Source organism: Aythya marila (assembly GCF_965140915.1).
Source record: "Aythya marila genome assembly, chromosome: 2".
NCBI classification, from domain to species: domain Eukaryota; kingdom Metazoa; phylum Chordata; class Aves; order Anseriformes; family Anatidae; genus Aythya; species Aythya marila.
In genome coordinates, this window is record NC_139043.1 from 30,232,529 (window position 1) to 30,245,174 (window position 12,646).

Sequence of the window (12,646 nt, forward strand, 5' to 3'; positions counted from 1 at the left end):
ATCCTTCTTAACCAAGAGTGTAGTTTTGCTGAAATCTGTATCCTTGATTGTTTTATAAGGTGAAGGAACAAAGTAAAGTCAAGAAAGGCAAGGAAAAAAGGAGTCAAAAGCAGAAAGAGGAACAAGAAACACTTGCAAGAGAGGAAGAAAAAGGTAGGCATAAGGTAAACGTACCTTTTAGCAAGAACAGTCTTACAAGTTAAGATTTCATCTCAAAGACTTTCTTCACTTAAGACAGCTAAAAAAAACCTATATTTGAAGAAACTGATGAGAGATACTGTGAGAGACTACTGGTCACTAGCGTGTGCTCCAGGGTACTCGACCAGTGCATAGTTAGTGCTGGGATGGCTCTGGAAATACAGGCAAGATAGCCACAGGGGTATTGCCTTGTGCTTGAGGTAGTCTGAATGTACTCTAAACCACAGAAGAACACGTGGTCTTGTGCTCCACACAGATGGTACAGTGCTTTCCACTTAAGAAACAGACCAGCAGTTCACTACAGAGGAGGTCTGCTGTGACTCTCTTTCAAAGACAGAATTTTGAGAAATTGAAGGAGTAAGAGCAGGTTCAGATTAGCCCCAATATGTATCTTCTTTCTGTAGCTATTAGTTTTCTCCTTGGCAGTATCTTCAGAGTTTTCTCTTCAACAGGGACTGTTCTGCAGCATGCCTGTATGCCTTTATCCCATGATTTTGGTGTCTTTGGGCATTGTGGGTGATGTCAAAGGAACTTTGGTAGACAGAAGGAAGACTGTTGTGCGCATTTATAAAATATGTCAGATTGTAAATACTTCAGATTAGTGTATTTGTTTTCTTATTCTATACATAACAAAAGGTCAAAAATCTCTTGTTCTGGTATGCACTTACTAGGATGCTACACATAGACTATCACCATCATAGCAGATGGGTGCAGGTTCCATGGTACTTACTTTGATCATGTGAATAAAGTAGTGGATAAGTATTGTTAATAATTTAAGCAATGCAATTAAAAACTCAGACTTTTTCCAGACTTCAAACAATACAAAAGTGCCTCTTTACAAGGTTAGTGCTCTGGCACCCTGGTGACAGAGTTGGATTCCCACCTGCTTACTTGTTTTCTGCATTTCTGCCATAGTTGTGAATGTTGTGTGTCTGATTGCCCCCCATCAGAAGGGGGAACTGTCTCCCCGGATCTCCTTCCTGTCTGAGTGCTTCATGTTGCCAGTCTACAAACAGTCCCATGGCTGCACTGGCATTGCTGCTGCGCAGCTTTGCAACTGCAAGGATTTTTTTGAAGCACAAGCGCTACTTAATCAGGTCAATCCACTAAGGTTTAATTTTTAAAAGCCCACAACAATTTGACAATTAAATTTATGTTCCCAAAACACTTTCGCAGAACATTTATGCTGCAATTATTTATGAAATCAAAGCAACAAAACATATTGAAGATTTCATTCAGAGTGAGTTGTCAGCTGCCTCGTACCAGCAAGAACATACTTCTTTGATTAAGACATCCTTTTCTCTTGAACATCAACAAAATCTCAATAATGAACTAGATTGACAGCTTAACACAGCCTTCAAGGCTTTACTATCAAAATCCAAATCACTTAATCTACTGCTACTTCTGCTGCTACTGTGGTTATTAATATATCATCGTAACTAAAAGAAAAACATTCAAGAAGTATTTTAGTGCATAAAAAATCAATGCTGTCCTTGTTTTTAATATATTGTGAGAACAAATATTCTAACCACAGAGAAAGTTCTTCAGTTGACCATTACACTCCCAAATCACAAGTTACTGTTCCAAAGAGCATTTGATGCCTTCAGACATCTTCATAATTGGCTCAAAAATAGCATGATCCAAGAAAGGTTAACAGACCTTGCTGTTCCTCATATGGACAAATCTTTATTTGAAAAAAAAAAAAAAAAAGGATAACTGAAAGTTCTCAAGAAACAAGAAGCCTTATGACTTGCAGCTGTTCCCTAAGCCTAATTCAAAACTAAAATAAAACAATACAAAACAAAACAAATCTAATAGACAGCCTCTCCCTCTGACTACTAAATAAAAATCCTGTGCAGTTTTTAGCACATCTACCTGTGCCATGTGGATGCAAATGATAGCCTGTGTCTGAATTTTATGCTGATCAGGAAAACAATTTAATGTAAATTCAATATGACTTTAAAATACTATATTATTTCTTTAACCTAAATAACAATATTAGTTGCTAGTATATGTAAATACACTTCTAAGTGGATATAATTTGAAAACTTGCCAAGCTTAATAAATTTACATTACCTACTAGGTAACAGTCTTTTTGTCCAATGCTTTCTTGAGTCTTTTTCTACTGTCATCCTCTTTATGTAACGACATACTACAAGCATCCACCTCATCTGCACAATCACTGATCAATAAAGGAAATCAGAATTCTGTAATTATTGTTTGTTAAGATTTGGAGAAACAGTATCAAAACAATATTGTTCCTCATATATTCATTTAGCTGTCTTGCATCCCGCTTTGCAGTTTCGACAGAGAGATTTTCTGGGCCTTTTGAGCTGGAAGAGTGGGCATTCTGACCCATGGTCCACAACCTGCCACATACCTTACAGTCCTCACATTGATCTGAGCCCATTTTACCACTTACCAAACTGAACATTACAGAGCACTTGACAGAGACAGATAGTACACACAGTGTGCATTTCCAGAAGTGCATGGAACAGAGTCCTAAATCAACGTGAATGAATGAGCAATCTTTGTTGGACCAGGTTAGCAGCCTTTTTTCTCCACTCCACTCCACGCCCCCCCCCCCCAAAAAAAAAAAAAAAAAGTAGATTAATAGTTGCCACTCATTTAGCGATACAGTTACAATAGAAAGAAGAGATGGTCTTCTCTCAGTGCTGTGCTAGTGCACAGAACTGTTATCCAAATATAAGTAAGAAAGACGTAAATAACCAAAAGAATATTCCCCAAACACATCAGGTCTCCTGTTAAGCAGACTATAAAAAGTGGTGAGAGCAGGGCACTTTAAACCACTTTTTACTTTTAGATACCTTTGGCTTCAATAGTAGCAGTGTCACTTATCAGAATAAGCAACAGACATTTCCTTTACATCACCAACTCAGCCAATATATTTCTCTGCTATTGTTCTTTGGTTTTAAATAAATTATCAGAAAAAAGGATTACAAAATGTGTAGTGATTTCACAACACTCCTCCCCTCTCCCCCCCCCCCCCCCCAGCTATGTAAATGTATATAATTTAGGTATAAATGTATAATATAAAGGATAAAAATAAAATATATAGAAATGAGACAATTTGTTTAAATATAAGATAATATATATATATAAAAAATAATTTGGGTACATTGATTCCAAAGAGAATCAATACTAAGATAAATAATTCTCAATTTTGATTATGTATTTATCTTTTTATCAGGTGTACCAAAAAGACGTAGGAAGTGTTATTTCACAAATAAATCTAACACCCCAAACTATTCTGAAGACATTAGCCACAATGATGCAGTCATAACAGTAAGTACTAATGTACAACCATATCTATTATACAATTATAAAAATGCACTACAAGTATCATACAAGTGTATTATATGACATTGGTCATATTATTAAAACAAAATAGTATATTTAAAATATTTTATTTGGAACTATATATACAATGTTAATAAAACTACAATATACATCAAAAGTCAATAAGAACTTTACCTGAAGGATATTCACAGGACTTATCTTATTTTGTGAGATACAAATTATAGTTTACTATACCGTATATGCTTGGGAAGAATACTTTTTGCTTTGTACATTTCTTATAAAGGTCTATGCAACTTATTGCAATAAATATAAGAGGCTTAAAATCAAATCAGAAAGAAATCTGATTATTTGCATGAAACTGATACATGGACATAAGCCAGGCAAACTGTGTTCAAACAGAATAAAGAGGGAAATGGAAAATGTTATCTGAAATGATGGAGATGGTGGCACAGGCTCTTTATTACATACATTGAGTACTTAAAATCACTTCGGCTACATAATTAGCAAAGATGAGAACTATAAGGTATTTAATCAGGGACAGACACATTGATTGAAAGGATTACTTTTTAGGTCAGGTAATCTATTTTAAAAAATATTTTTAAAATTAGTACTAAGGTTTTGTATAGGGTTAGAGGGCTTGGCTACATTATTTTGGTGTTTACCAATTACCAAAGTCTTTCTACGATGATACAAAGTAGTCTGCAGTTTCAGAGTGTAGAGTTGGAAGTTTGGGGTATATTAAGTTTAAGATTCTGGATCTGAAGCAAACCTATGACCCACTTTCTCATGACTTAAGGCACAAGGCAAGTAAAAGCACATGCTATATAATATGTCAACCCATGCAGTACTAAAGGAGTGGTAAAGGAGTCCCCTCCTTATCAATGGCTACTGTAATATAGGACTGCATAATGACATTCTCTAAAAATAGGGGCTTAATTACTGGAATGAAGGGATAAAAGAGGAGAGGAGAGGAGAGGAGAGGAGAGGAGAGGAGAGGAGAGGAGAGGAGAGGAGAGGAGAGGAGAGGAGAGGAGAGGAGAGGAGAGGAGAGGAGAGGAGAGGAGAGGAGAGGAGAGGAGAGGAGAGGAGAGGAGAGGAGAGGAGAGGAGAGGAGAGGAGAGGAGAGGAGAGGAGAGGAGAGGAGAGGAGAGGAGAGGAGAGGAGAGGAGAGGAGAGGAGAGGAGAGGAGAGGAGAGGAGAGGAGAGGAGAGGAGAGGAGAGGAGAGGAGAGGAGAGGAGAGGAGAGGAGAGGAGAGGAGAGGAGAGGAGAGGAGAGGAGAGGAGAGGAGAGGAGAGGAGAGGAGAGGAGAGGAGAGGAGAGGAGGGGGCGGGGCGGGGCGGGGCGGGGCAGGGCAGGGCAGGGCAGGGCAGGGCAGGGCAGGGCAGGGCAGGGAAGGGCAGGGCAGGGCAGGGCAGGGCAGGGCAGGGCAGGGCAGGGCAGGGCAGGGCAGGGCAGGGCAGGGAAGGGAAGGGAAGGGAAGGGAAGGGAAGGGAAGGGAAGGGAAGGGAAGGGAAGGGAAGGGAAGGGAAGGGAAGGGAAGGGAAGGGAAGGGAAGGGAAGGGAAGGGAAGGGAAGGGAAGGGAAGGGAAGGGAAGGGAAGGGAAGGGAAGACCCACAATGCACCCACAGTTCAGAGTAAAGGGAGTAAAGTCTTTCATATTGTGACTAAATTTTAATTTCTTTGTGCTGAAGAATAATGTGTTTAAGTTTATTAAATAGGAAATATAAAATTTATTTCTTTACAATTCATTTCATTGCTTCTAATGGCTTGGATATTGTCAATAATATATATAAGTGCACTGTGACCATTTAGCAACCTTGACTGGATTTTGAACGAATGTTTTGCTGGTTTGGTGATATAAGAAAGGGTTGTTGCTTAACTGTTTATAAAGCCCAGCATCTGTTATAAACATGAAACATAACCACATGAAACTTATATAAAGATCTGTCATTTACTTCAGAGATTTGAATATTAGTTGATCCAAAATGAAGTGTGAAAATAAGCTGCAAATTTGCACTGGTAATATTCACCAGTTCAAGTATCACATTGGATTTTATTTAGCTTGTGCTCAAGAAAATCAGGGAAAATAACTTTACTCACTTGCATAAAATATCCTGACTGTATTCTATCAGCAAGAAACAAATAGTGAACTGATTTGTGGTTTTGTTAGTGTTTCTCATACCTCTATAGATTCTTTTCATATGTGAATTTACCACAAATGGAAGCAGACAGAAAGCTTTTTCTATCACTGTACTATTATTTTTTTATTTCAAATGGTGTGACTATACAATGGAAGAGATTCAGATTTAATTACTATATATGGAAGTTTACCTTTAAAGCATTGTAATAAAAAAGGCTGTCATTTTTAATTAATTAAAGAATAAGTAGAACATTCAACAGACACTTCAATACATTGAAAAAGTTCAAGGACCCACTCTGAGCGATGAAACATAATCTTCAATAAAATCCTTTGCTAGCCTGACATCAGTTGAAGAAAATTAGATTTCATTGACGTTGGCCTGTAGCATATGGATAGACCTGTTGTGAATCAACAGTTTGTTACTTGCAGAAAGCATGCTGGGTCAATTCCTTTATATCATTGTGTACCACGTAGAACAATCCTTTATCCTAGACAATGCAATGATTTTCACCCTTTAACATATATTCTACTTGACAATTTATACCACAACTGTTTCTTTAGCAACTGAGTATCATCACATATCTTTAAAGTGCTTACATTTCCTTAAAGGAAAAACGTCCCCATATCTTTTCAATATTAATAAGAGTCTATTTCAATTATTTGTTCATTATTAACAGTCCAGAATGGCAAGTGTTTCACAACAATCTATTCCAGTGAACATGCCCAGTGAGCAGATAACCCTTACCACTATATCAGTACAAAACCTGAACCCATTTTAGTCCAGCAGTAGTGAACTTGATAGTTGAGCACCCTAAGAAGGAGATAGTCACTGTTCCACATAGGGTCTAATACAGTCCACTGTTTTCAAAGATGTAGTTTGAAATCACAAGGGATACACAGAACTGCCAGTCCTCTACTTAGAATGTATTTTTTACAGCACACTGCCTCTAGTGTGAACTGAACCTAGTGCTCTCCAATCACACCAGCTTCCCCTACAGCCAATACAGAATAGTCTTAAACAGAGTAAAAGATATAGAATCATAGAATATCCCGAGTTGGAAGGGACCCACAAGGATCATCGAGTCCAACTCCTGGCGCCACAGAATTTTTTACCCAAAAATTTAGACCATATGACTAAGAGCACAGTCCAAATGCTTCTTAAACTCCGACAGGCTTGATGCCATGACTACAGCCCTGGAGATCCTGTTCCAGTGTGTGACAGCCCTCTCAGTGAAGAACCTTTTCGTGATATCCAGCCTGAACCTCCCCAGTTGTAACTAGACACCATTCCCTTGGGTCCTATAGCTGGTCACTAAAGAGAAGAGATCAGTGCCTGCCCCTTCACTCCCCCTCATGAGGAAGCTGTAGACTGTGATGAGGTCTCCCCTCAGCCTACTCTTTTCCAGGCTGAACAGGCCCAGTGACCTCAGCCGCTCCTTGTATGTCTTCCGCTCTAGGTCCTTCACCGTAGCCCTTCTCTGGACACTCTCCAATAGTTTCACATCCTTTTTAAAGTGTGGTGCCCAAAACTGCACATAGCAGTTGAGATGAGGCTACACCAGTTCAGAGTAGAGTGGGACAATCCCTTCCCTCAACCAACTAGCATATCAACTAGCATATTCCCATGACTAACTAGCATATCCATAGCATGAAGTCCTTAGTCTACTATTGCTTTCTAGATAAATGACAAAAATGTGAAATTTTGTATCTGAGAAAGGCACAGATACTGGAGATGCACACTGCTGTCAATTTTGCTCTATATGCAACAGACATAGGTAGGCTGAATCAGCATTTTTCTCCAAATGTCCTCTTTTGGGAACTTATTATGGACTAATATATTTTGAATGAAATAAGGATGTCTAAGGAAAAGCGAACATTTTAAAAATAATTTAATGTGTTAACCCAAGCTGCAATGTGACAGGCTCACACTGTTGTGAAAACCTAGTCAATACATAATATTGTTGTATATTTTGCAGATATAAACTGTATTAAGTTGATATCTGCAAAGTCCTTACACTAAGGATTCAATAACTCTAGGTAAAGTCAAGAAAATAGCTGCAAGGTAGTATAAAAATAATCCTATTAGTTTTGTCCCAGATTAGGCAACTCAAACATACATGATATATTTCAGGCAGTTTTTCTAAAGATGAGCTACTCCATGGTTGAAGTCTGACAAAAGACATGATGATTCTTCTTTACTTATCTTATGATAAGTAAGACTTTTACTAATCTTCATGATGATTCTTCTTTACTTTTAATTGATTATTTATTTTTCTGCCTATAAGCATTATAAGCAAGAGCTATGCAGAGTAGGCTGTACAGCTACAAACCACATCTGGATAATGTGAAAATATTTCAGACTTGGTCATATGTTTTTTGTTGTTGTTGTTGTGGTGGTTTTTTTTTTTTTTGCCTAGAGTTGCTTCTTCTTATGACTACTATTGCAGCAATACTGCCTGAGTTCAGAGGCGTTGCTCCCTGGAGTCTTATTCTTTTATTAAAAGAAACCTGTCGGTTCAATGGGACAGGTAACAGATGTCTGCAATCTGGTCTCTGCATGGGGCCCATGCCTTCTTTTTAAGCGTTTTCAGCTCTGTCACAACAAGGAAGGGAGGAGAGGTTGAAGGAAACAGGAAACGATGAAATGTCTGTAATTCAAGTTAGAAACTGTGTACTGATTATTAGTTTATTCACTTTAAATATGTACTTGTGGTTCAACCCTAAAGACTATATCACTTATGCTGAAAAAAATGGAGTAATAATGAAAATATCTAAAGAGTTTTGATCTATTCAAATTGAAACATTTTGACACCTCAATTCAAAGCTAAAATAAGCCAATCTTAAAACAAAGGCTAAATATATCTGAGAATGTAGCAATTCGTACACCCCATGACAAACTGTTTTGCTTTTAATCTGACATTGCTGTATGCAAAAATAAGCAGAAAGTTTTAAACTTTTTTTTTTTATTATTAATTTAAATCTGTAGGTTTCAGTCACCAACCTGGAATTACTACTTGCTTTCAACAGCACAGGATCTGGGGAATCTCCAATATTTTAGTAGAATAACTGTATTCTAGTTTCTCTGCTGCCAGGTTGGATTAAAAATCTTTTCAGATACAGCACATGAAAGGATTTATTTATTTATTTACCTATTTATTTTTTTATTTTGATGTCAGGCAAGATGCTTTACTATGATGACTACAAAGTATAGTTCAGTGCTTCAGCTGAGGCACATGGGATAACATGCTAAAGATTCATTTACCTTCCATTTCCGCCATCTTTTCTTTCAGTGGCCATTCCAGATTAAATAAAAGCATAAGTAAACAAGTTGAAAGGGTATCTCAGAAGTACGTGGTCAAGAACATGATACGAATTGAGTTACAAGGAATAGGAACCTTTTCTGTATACTGATTTCCTCTACATAAGAGAGGAAAATTGACTGATGTTTGAAAATCTCAAAGATGATATACTTAAAACTGTAAATGTAATTTATAAATCCTACTTTAGTTTACCAAGACTAAGAAATATCTTGTATACTATTGGGTGCCAGAGAGTCAAATTAGCATTCCTAATTTAACTGAACATTGTTTTAGAATAGTTAATATAAACTTGAATTATTTTTTTAGTTGTTGAATGTTTTCTTTGTTTCCATGTGTATATTCTGGTCACATAACTAATACATCTGTTATTCCCAGCATCAAGTCTATGATGTTTACACAGATCTCCCTGCAGGGCATTTTAGCCTAACTGAATCGTTATTTCAACAGTATGTCCTAGTTTAATGATACTGTTACTTGAAATGCTGTCTTTTGCAAGTTTTCTTCCCCCTGGGGTTAACACAGCCCTTCCACACTGAAAGTAGGAAGTCTGACCCTGTTCTTAAGTAGGAGATGATGGGAAGCAAACCCTGCTGTCTTGTACACAGGGTTCTCTGCACTTCAGACCTATGGAGTAGGTACCATGACAGCTGAGATTCTGTTTTTTAAAACCTTAATGCAATGCCAGTGCTGGCTTCTAATGTGTGTGCTGACGATCATAAGATACGGTTACTTAAAAAGACTTATGAGGATTCATTCTTTTGACAGAAGTGGGAATGCTGTTGTGTTTTCACTTCCCTTCTATTTGACCATCACCAAAAGAAATATTTTTCTCCCACAGATCCATTTTTACAAACAAGTAATGAATATTTTACAATCATTATAAGATATTTATGCTGAGCCCTATTTGTAAAATCATAGAAAGCCATTCTATATATTACAGCTTACAAGTATTTTTAAATAACTAAGACATTAGTTACTAAGACTGATTAACTTAAGATTCTGAACAGAGGAGACGCATTTGACAAAGGGACTTGACTTCAACTTAATAACAATCTGAAACATACAGGTGCTTCATTGAAAAGAAAGGACACAAGGTAGCTGCTAAGTCATTTGAAGACTTAAGAAAGAACAGGTTTTTAATTCAAGTGTGTTTACATGTTCTTAACTTAATTAGAGATTTTTCAAAGACCTAAATGTCTAAAAATCTCTAGGCAGCTTAGAAATTCACTTTTTATTTAATTTCTTTCCCTTTTTAATAAGTCAGTACTAAGTCTTTGTACTATATACCTAAAAACTAAAACTTATGAACACTGCAGTTTCAAAATGTGTCAGAGTTCATAATAATTAGTCACCTACTTCCAAAGTATTCTACAATGTTAGTAAGTAGTGATTAAAAAGTCCTTATAAGCCTTGTGGTATGTTCTCTTTTTCATTTCGAGAAGGTAAACAAGTGCAGAAGGATTCTGCTTTCATACACAAGTAGAGTGTATCAAGAGTTTTCATACTGGTATTATCTATTTATATATGAAACATGGCATCAGCATGTCAAGAAATGTTCACAGGAATATAAGGATCATCATTACCAGTATTTAAGGCTTTTTATTTATTTATGTGTTTATTTATTTATTTATTTATTATTTAAGATTCTCCAACCCCAAACTTAACCTACGTAACATCACTGAAGTAAATACAGTACCTTTGGGTTTCAAAAGACCCCTGCATATAGCATAAACTCACAGTTTCTTTTCAGTGAGAAAGCATTTTATATATTAATTTTCAAAGTAGAACCTTAGGGCAAGGATCTGCTTTACAAAACTGAATGATAGCTGTGGGAGTGCAAAACTTTGGAAAATCAGGCAAGAAAAAAATAACGAAGGTACAAAAGAATTAATTTTAAAAGTCATGAGAGAGATTCACAAGTGACAATGCAGGATTTCCCAATAAGTGCTATTAACCATGGAGTGCACTATGAATCTGACCTGAGATGCATTTGCTGATCCTAAATCATTTAGATCACACAGAAAATTCCACACTGGTGAAAAAAAAAAAAAAAAGTGGTAAAAAAATAAAAATTAAAAAAAAATAAATTCTTGTGGTTTCACAGACATCTAAATAAGAGTTTTATTTTCACACACTGCAGGAAAATGCTGCTACAGCATATTATGGAGCATTGCCACATGCTAATAACAAACTATTTGGAACAAACTATTTGTGAACTAACGTCTTTTGGAAAATTCTGTTCAACAAAAATAGAAATCCACATTTTTTTCTTACTACACAAAAGAAGTAACTTTAAAAAAAAAAAAAAAGCAGTGTCTATTACAATACTTTGTTCAAGTCTTTACATTCTTTTTTAGAAATGCATTATCATTCTAAATAGTCTTGCAACACCCAGAGAATCCTTCCTTTTTTTCAAGTTCTTTCAATACCACTGTACCAAAGCACACACAGACTGGAACTATATATTTTTGCAATTAATTTCTTTAAGATAATGTTAGAAACCTCAGGTTTCTTAAAATATAGATGAATTTCAAGGTGAGCCTGCTAGCAGATGTTATTAATGGCATATGATTTATTGTGACATGAAATCTGATCTGAAACTCATGTTATTAGCCGAGCTTTTTATAAATTATAATTGCCAACTGCTGAAAATATGCAGAAAGACCACTGATAAACTAGCTTCATTTTCAGGGCCTAGAATATCTGCATTTGCTAAATGTCCAATATCTTTCTGAATGAGTATGATACATTTGGACGTGCAGGCTTAAGTTCAGATCTTTTCACAGTATAATTCTTTCAGAATGAGAAGAATTGAAGGTAGAAAGTGGTCATATAACGTAAATGTTTAGTGTGGAACTTAAAGAGAAATATATAGTTTGGTTTTCATATGTCATTGCATATATGCTAAACAGATTGAGTATTTTAGCAAAAGAGCCCCCATCTTGGACTGTTAAGTGTAAAATTTATACTTGCAACATGAAAACTGTAAGCTAAATAATATTCAAACATGTTCAAGCATTACTTTCTACAGTCATAATGAGGCTGCATAAACAGCATATTTTATCATCCTAAGGTCTATGAAGATTGGCATCTAAATAAGATCTTCCAGTTGACCCTGACGGAGAACCAAAGAAAGTCTGTAGATATGACAAAACATTTGTTTCAATAATTATTTATTCATATTCATTTTATCTTCCAAAATAACTTCACATCTTACTTTCCTCTCCTCATGTGCCTTTACATGTCAATTAAAGTTTCTGAAATGTTGCTTTTATCCATCACAACTGATTGCTAAATTACCTAAATAGAAAAACATAAGCATAGCATTGTGAATATTATCTACTCAACAAACTAGATATTGAAAGGAGGTGAATTTACAGTACATTTTGTAATACACTTTTAATTTCCAGAAAAGCTCTGAGATAACATTCCAAATTCAAAAAGCAACACAAGGAACAGATGCAAAGTCTCATTCCTGACTTTTTTACATATCCAAAGCTATTTAATGATAAAAGCATTTATGTGTAAAGTGGCATTCACTTGACCTTACTAAGAGTATATATGGAAGAGCCCCCTGTCAATGTACCAGTGTGCGTGTGGGAATGAAACATAAGGATCACCATCTGCAGCTGTCTAATAAGTGTTCTTCAGTGCCTAATGGCAAA

At 36.2% G+C, this 12,646-nt stretch overlaps 1 protein-coding gene across 1 annotated transcript in view; it reads right to left on the reverse strand.

Annotated features, from left to right (window-relative positions):
* Positions 1 to 12,646, reverse strand: part of DGKB (diacylglycerol kinase beta) — a 358,914-nt gene that overhangs the window by 129,531 nt on the left and 216,737 nt on the right. The window lies entirely within an intron of this gene.